This window comes from Culicoides brevitarsis, chromosome 1 (genome assembly GCF_036172545.1).
Source record: "Culicoides brevitarsis isolate CSIRO-B50_1 chromosome 1, AGI_CSIRO_Cbre_v1, whole genome shotgun sequence".
Classification (NCBI taxonomy): domain Eukaryota; kingdom Metazoa; phylum Arthropoda; class Insecta; order Diptera; family Ceratopogonidae; genus Culicoides; species Culicoides brevitarsis.
In genome coordinates this window covers 39,020,911-39,029,284 of record NC_087085.1, presented here as the reverse complement: position 1 = coordinate 39,029,284, position 8,374 = coordinate 39,020,911, and the positions used below count along the sequence as shown (strand labels likewise).

The 8,374-nt window shown below is 23.8% G+C and overlaps 1 protein-coding gene across 1 annotated transcript in view; it reads left to right on the top strand.

Annotated features, from left to right (window-relative positions):
* The first annotated feature begins 309 nt into the window (after positions 1 to 309).
* LOC134827196 (adhesion G protein-coupled receptor E4-like) overlaps positions 310 to 8,374 on the top strand; it is a 44,979-nt gene continuing 36,914 nt past the window's right edge. Inside the window, exons 1-2 of the mRNA XM_063839769.1 lie at positions 310 to 483; positions 2,266 to 2,789. The gene's annotated coding sequence lies outside the window, so the exon portion shown is untranslated. The remainder of the gene's footprint in view (positions 484 to 2,265; positions 2,790 to 8,374) is intronic.

Below are 8,374 nucleotides of genomic sequence, written 5' to 3'. Positions count from 1 at the left end.
AGCAGCAGGCAAAGGAAATTAAATTATAATAAAATTACAGAAAGGAGTAAAATAAACAGAACGATTACATTCACCTGTGACACATTTTCTGTCTGACTGTTTCTGTGGAAAAAATTATTTTTTTTTGTGAAAGAGAAAATTCTAACAAATAATTATAATTAATTAGAAAAGTTTATTTTTGTTATTTTATCATTAATTTTCTGAATGTGCGTGAAATTGTGAAATAAAAATCGATCATATCAAAAAAATAATAAATTATATCAAAAAATAAAAAAGTTCATATCAAAAAAACATAAAATTTATCAAAAAGTGTTTAATAACAAAAAACGACCACATTTTATATGAAAAAAAATATATCAGAACGAGTCATCGTTATTTATATTGCATTAAAAAAAAGTTAATAATAATAAATCATCAGACAAGGACAAAACAAGGAAACAGTAACGCAAAAGCTGAAAACAAAAAAAATAAACATCAAGCAAAGTAAGGTAAATTTTATTGTGTACCGGCGAGCTTATGTTACAGCCAAAGTTAAATAAAACTGTCGTTTTGGTCTATAAATATGAAGATTGACCATTAGTGTAGTGACCGAGCCAAGCCTTTATCGATCGGGCGTATTCTATTTTTTTTTGCTGTTTCTTTGTGGAATTAATGTTACCCATTATTATTGGTTAGGGTAAAAATTATGTTTATATTTATTTTGTTTTGTGGGTTTTTTATTTTATGGAAATATTAATGATATGAGTTTTGTATTTTATTGGGGGTTAAGTCAAAGGACTTTTAGTAGAAAATTGGATTTTAAGAGAAATTTTTTATATTTTTAGGATTTTTTTAAAGAGATTTTCTTTATAAATTATTTAAATAATTATTTTTAGAATTTGGATTATTTTAATTGTGAATTTTTAAAAATTATTTTAAATAAACCTCAAACATTAATTAAATTTAAATTAATTTAATTAAATTTAAATTAAAAAAAAAATTTAGAATTTATTGGAAAATTTTTTATTTTAAAAAAAATAATAATATATTTTATTTTAATTATTCAAATTTTTCAATATTAAATAAAAAATTAAAAATTTTGACAGTTTAAAATATATTTTTAATCTATTTTAAAGTTAATTTAATTATATAATTTTATTTAATTAAATTATTTTTTAAAGTTAAAAAAAATTAAAAAATTAGCTCAAATTTAAATAAAAAATTGTAATAAATAAACAAAAAAATAAATATTAAAAAATTAAAAAAAAATTTTAAATAAAATTTATAAATATTCTTTTTAATTAAATCCATCGAAAATTAATTCCGAATTAATTTAAAATAAAATTTTTAATTTTTATTTTATTTAAAATTTAAAAAAAATTAAATATCTGTCAATATTTTTATTTTGTTATTTCATAATAAAAAAATGAAATTAAAAGTTTTAATTGAAATAAAAATTATTTTTTTAGTTTTTTTTAAAATAAAAATAAGTATTGATCTTAAATTTAAATTGGATTTTAAATAATTCAATTATTTTTAAATTTAATTTAAAATTATTTTGAAAATTTTTTAACATTAATTTTTTTAATTAATTTTAACATTTATTTTTAATTTAAAAATTTATTTAAATAATTTAATTAAATTTAATCTAAATTTAAATTAATTAATATTTTAATTTTGTATTTTAAAAAATTCAATAATTTTTTTTTATTAATTTAATTTAAAATATTTAAAAAATTTTTTAAAAAATTTTTTTTATAATAATTTTTTAATTAATAATATTTTCAAATAAATTTTATTTAAAAAATATTTCAATTATATTTGCTTCCAAAAACCAAAAAAATCACTTAAGACCTTAAAATAAATTTTTTAGAACAAAAAATAATCTTTAAAGCCTGTTAAAAATATCAAATTTCTCGCACCTTTCTTAAATTTAATGCTCATTAAAAGCTTATTTTTTTCATTAAATCCCTCTTATTTAATGATTTTTGTCTTTTCACACTTAAAATGTCTTTCTTCATACAAAAAAAAATATAATTTGACATTGAATTACCTTCTTCTCGCCTCCTTCTCTCCCGCCGCGACGACACATGGATCGTGGGTTGTCTATGAAATCATCGTCATTATTATTTTTCTCCTTTATTATCTTCTTATGATTTGTATGAAAGAAGAAAAAAGTCTCCTTTCACTCCTACATTATCGCCGCACCGCATCACATACCGCACAATTGCTGTACAAAAGAAAACATTTTTTTACCGTATTTTTTTTCTTTCATTTTCTTTGCAGCTTCATAACTTCTCGACACCGGCACGCATCCCGCAAACACAAAAGCAAAAAAAATAATAATAAAAAAAGGGACACAGAAGAAAAATTTACTAGTCTACGGTATTCATGTAAAAAATGTGTGCAATGCGAAAAAGATTGTTCCAACTACACTAAAAAAAAAATAATAAAGAGAACGAGGCAAAATATCGCAAAATCGATAATAATCTAATTAAGTGTATCATTCTCTCCCGTGACTGTTGTCGTCGTCGTCGTTGCTTCGTTTGTGGATGAAAAGTGGGACAGAAAAAGGCACACAGATTTTTTTTTAATAAAATAATTACTTTTGAGAAATAAATAAAGCGACAGTGAAGAAGGTGTGACTAACGAAAAAAATTAAAAAAAAAGTTGCCTCGTGCCATCGGTAAAAAAAAATAAATGAAAAGTAAAAGTTGTTTTTCTCTTAATGAATATTAAATAAACAATATTTTAGTGAGAAAAAATTTTAAGTGAAAGTCAACAGAAGAAGTAGCAGAATTGCTTTCAAAGTAAGTATTTACAAAAAAAAATATTAAAAACAATTTTCTACTTAAATGATCTCATAAATAAAAGCCAGCCACGACTTTTGAATAAATTACTTTAATAGCTTCCATTAGTAGGTTTTTTGACTGTATTTTGCCTTTTTTGATGCATTCAAAAGAAAAAAAAAGAGTATTTTGGAATAATTGATGTCTTTTTAATAAATTAACGTCGTAAAATTTTCAAAATGTGCATTGGGTTAAAAATATGAAATGTGCCTTGGGACAAAAAAAGTTAAATTGTGCATTGGGTAAAAATAAAAATTTATTATTAATTCGTTAAAAAAACTAAATTGGATTTTAAAATTGAATTTTAGGTTAGAATGTTCATTGGGTAATTTAAAAATCAAAATTTGCACTGGGTTAATTTTTAAAATGTGAACTGGGGCAAAAAACCCTGTAAAAAGCATTAAAAAAGTAATAAAAAATATTATAAAGAGAATTGATGAATTTGCATTAGGGCATTATTTAAAAAAAATCAAAAAGTGCACTGGGTTGAAAATTTAAATTGTAAACTGGGGCAAAAAGATAATGTATAAATTTAAAAAAAAAAAAAGTTATTATGAACAGAGAATTTGCATTGGGGCAATATTAAAAAAAAATAAAATGTGCACTGGGTAAAAATTTAAAATCCGTTAAAGTCGTTCGTAATTTTTTTGACAATAACTTTCTAAAATATTTTTTGACATAAATGTCACCTCACACTTCATTAAAAAGTAAAACATGCTATGATTGATTGAAACACCGCGTTGAACCCCTAAAAAAGTCTCAAAATGTTAATAAATTGAAATTGCTTTTTGATTGATCGGAATTAGAGGAAACAATGAAAAATATGTTGTTCGTAAAATGGCTTCAGGACAAAATCAAACGGAGGTAAAATATTTTAATTAAACGTTTTGCATTTATTGTTCTCGATCCCATTATCGAATAATCCGATTTTATTCATCAACACGAAACAATACGAAAATTCGTGAATAATTTTAAATAAGGTGAAAAGTGCATGATGCTCAAAATTCAGCCAAACGTAACTTTTAATCAACTTTTTTGCGGATAATTTGCGTAACAAACCGAAAATTAATGGTCAAGTGGTTAGTTTTGCACTCGAATTACTGTAAACCTGTTGACACGAAATTTCGTTAATTTATGCAAAAGCGTAATTTTCATGTGTGGAAACGTCTGGTAGTTTACAAAAAAAAAAGTTCAAACGAAAAATTAATAAATCTCGGTGAACGGAGGCACGTCAGTCACATGTGTGACACAATTTGAGGCAAATAATGGCATTAATTTTACATTCCAGCAGAGTCACGTGACACAAATTCTCATGCATGGCGTCAATGTAGAAGAAATAAATTGAAAATTTTTCGATCCTATTATCACGTAAACTAATTTATGCCTTTTAATCTGTATTAAAGTTTAAGCGCTGCACTTCATAAAAAAGTATTTGGAATTAAATTAGTAGAGTAGCAGCAGTGAGGCAATGAGATAATAACAAACACCAAGAATAATTGCCATGACACTGACTTTTTTGCTGGGTACCGTCGTCGTAAAAATAAAACAAAGTACGAGAAAAATAATGGAATGAAAATCAAATTTAAGCTGCTTAATTTTAGAAACACACATTGGGTGTGCCGAGTATATAAATAAATGTTATTAAGTGTGATTTTATGAGAAAAGGAACCCTAAATGATTGAAAATTGTCAAGAATGTTTTTTATGTTGTTTTAATGAGGATAGTTGATACTTTAAACAGGTTTTTATTTAATTTCAAATTTTCTTGAATTTTCGACTCAAAGGAAAATTTAATTTTTTTAAATTTATTTATTCTTAATTCTTTAAATTTTATTTTAAATTAAAAATTATTTTTAAATAAATTATTTATTTTTTTTTATTTATTATTTTTTTAAATAAAATTAGAAATTAATTTATTAAATAATTTTTTTTTAAATTACTATTTATTTTTTTTTCTTACAATTTATCTAACTTTTTTTATTTTAATTATTTTTTAAATAAATAAAAAATTTTAATAGTTTCATTTCATTTTTTTCTTAAATAAATTTAAAAATTATTTTATTTTTATTTTAAGAATAATTATTAAATAAAAAAATTAAAAAATATTTTATCAATAAAAATTATTTTTTTTAAATTAATTGATTAATGAACAATAATTATATTAAAATTAAAAAAAAATATTAAAATTATTATTTTTAAAATTTTTTTTATTTGAAAAATAATTTTTAATTCAAAATTATTAAATAAATTAAGAATAAATAATTTTTTAAAGTAAATTAAATTTTTTAAATAAATAAATAAAATTTTCAATTGAATCGAAAATTTAAGAAAATTCTAAAAAAAATTTATTTTTAAACATAAAAATCGATTTTCCATCAGAAGCCAAGTAATTTTCTCACAAAATAATTTTTTTGAATTAAATTTCCATTTTTTCATATTTTCTCACTGCCATGCACGGAAAACGAGAGAAAAACGAATCACAAAACCATGATATGATTTAGATTCATTCCATGGTTCATAAAACTTTTGTGCGTATGTGAACTTTTTCGTCTTTCTTTCGTGCGCCTTCTTACTTTATTTTTCTCTGTCTCATCATCTTCATCAGCAAACGCAAAAGATAAAATGAGATTTTGATTTATTATAATGGGCAAATGGAATACTCTTGTCTTTCTACTTTAGACAAAAAAAAATTTTTTTGAAATGTTCTTCAAAACTTTTTTTTTTTGTTCTTGCGACAGGTAAAAATTTAATATCTTCTTCGTCGAGTGCTCCTTAGCTAAAAATTCAATTTAGTACTTTAAAAAATTTTTTTTTCTTCGCTCGAAATAAATATCAAGTCTTCAATTTGTTACCGTGGGAACATCGCATTTTAATTATTCTTCGCTTTCGTCTAAGGAGATAAAATAAAGTAAGCGACTATAGTTAATATCCTGAAATTTAATTATTTTTATATTCCTCCGACGTCTGTTTGAAGAAAAAGTTAGAAGAAGCGGAATGTAGTGAACAGGGCGCGACCTTGTTGCTACTGCCGTTAAGTATATTTAAATTTAGCAAATTATGATCTTTTTGGATGTTTAATAAGTTTACATTTCCGAGAATTATTAAAGATTATTCCTTTGTGATGTATATACTGAACTACATTGAATTGCCGCAAAAGTAATTTTCCTAATTAAAGTTTATTAATAATTTGGCAAGTTTTTGCCAAAAACGGCAAATGTAAGATTAATGGAAAAAGTCGACGATTTTCGCTTGGGAGTTAGTTTATTTAGTGGAAGAGTTTATGATAAAATTTTCTTATATGTATGGTTTTGCTCTGTGAATTAACAAGAGATTAATTTAACATCAAAAGAAACTATTTTTTATCAATTTTCTAAAAACAAAAATAAATTTACAAAATTTAAATCTATGTTAACGGACCCGTAGATCTCGTTCTACCCATCAAAAGTTTTTTTAATTGGAACGTAATTTTTAAATTTTTTTATGAAAATAGAAATTTGCGCCTACATGAAAAGATATGCAATGAAGTTTACATGTCATATTTGGGAAATTTTCCTAATTTTTCACAAATTTTCCCATACATCGTTCAATATACAGTAAATTTAGGACGAATTATGGAAAAAATTTTGAAAAATTAGGAAAACTTTCTAAAAATTTTCAAAAATATGGCATGTAAGGTTCATTGCATATCTTATCATGTAGGCGCAAAGATATATTTTCTTTAAAAATTACATTACAATAAAAAATTTTTTGATGAGTAAAACGAGATCTACGGGTCTACTTACAGATTTTAAAACTTCACTTGAAGAAGAAAATTTTAAATTAAATTCATGAACTCTTCAATTAATTTCTTTTAAGCTCATATTCATCTATTTTAATTCCATAATGCCATGAGAAAAATCTCTTTGCCAAGGACTAACTTTTCTGTGCGCAATCCATTTGAATGGCACTTTAAACTCTCATATGAATTTCATGAAATATTTTCACGTCAGTTCTGAAACACTTATATTAGCAATAATTTTCCAAGCACTTACTCTTCATTCCTCAACTCTTGCAAACGTATTAAATACATTAGAAACACTCTCTTGTACATGACTTTTTGCATCCTTTCGACCACAAGTGAGCATTTAATGCCAAAGATATTTCACAAACTTTCTCTCTCTTTTCATCTAAATTGTTCTTCAACTTCACAAAAAATTTAATTTATGCATTTTTGAACGTCTTTTTGTCAGGATTTCTTTAAAGCTCATAAATTTTTTTTTGTGAAATTCTTTCAAAAGTCATTTGTTGGTCACCCTTTCAGATTAATTGCTTGGCAGATACATGCCACAAAGTAATTAGATAACTTTCGTGCAAGTACATGCCAGAGAGAGAAACTTTTCAATTGAGAATTTATATTGTTCGTAATTAACATCACAGATAACGAAACTTTGATAATAATTTGTGTATGGCTTGAAATATGCTGCTGTTTGTTCTGCCAACGGACACAAATTGATGCAAATGACAGTACTTTTGAAAACTTAATTGCTTTTTCTTCAACTTCTTCCTTCGGTGCTGCAAAGTCGACAAATTTATTTACCGCAAATGTTGTCGAACATTTATTATGACATGACATGCAAATGCAAACAAAAAGCGATGTAACAAAAATATTGTAATAATCAGGGTAGAAAAACTTAAGAAAAATTCTTTAAAAAAAAATTTATGGGTTTTTTCTTACGTTAAAATTAAATTTGTGAAAATTTCTTAAAAATATTTTTTTTCTAAAATTTTCAAAAACTTAAACTTAAACTTAAGATTAAAAACTTAAGTTTTTTTTAAGACAAATTAATATTTCTTAAGTTTAAAATAAAATCTTTTAAGAAGGGCTTCGAAAGATTATGACTTAAGCTTAAGTTAAAAATTAAGTCAGCCAAATTTTAGGAAAAATATATTATTTTATTTCATATTAACTTAAGTTTTTTTTAAGTTTTAAGCCAAACATCTTTTCAACGCTTAATTCGACTTAACTCAACTTAAGCCAACTTAAGTAAAAATTTAAGAAAAATTAAAAATCGTATTTTTTTCCTAAAAAATTTTCGAAAAGTCAAAAGCTGAAAAAAAAACTCAAGTGAAAATTTATTGAGTACGATTTTAAGTCAAAATATTATTTAAAATTAAAATCTCAAGTCTTTTAAACTTAAGTCAATTTTTTTTTATACCTGATAATAACAAATAAATAAATAATTATTGTTTCAAAAAGTTTTTTTTTTTGAACAATGAAAAATTACTTCCTCTTCAGTAAAAACAACAAAAGAGGGGGATAAGAGCCAGCAATTGAAAAATTGTTGTGTGCCTATACTTTTCTCATGTTGCACCGAACGACATGTGAACCGAGTAATGAAAGTCCAAACAATGCATTCATGAACCATTTTATGGTTTCATCGGAAAATTGGAGCCAGTGTTGGCGGTAACGATGATGATGATGATGAGAGAAGAGCTCCATGTGTGTGCTTGTGTGTGTGAAAATATGTGAATATGACGCTTATATAATTAAATTTTCTGAACTTTCGC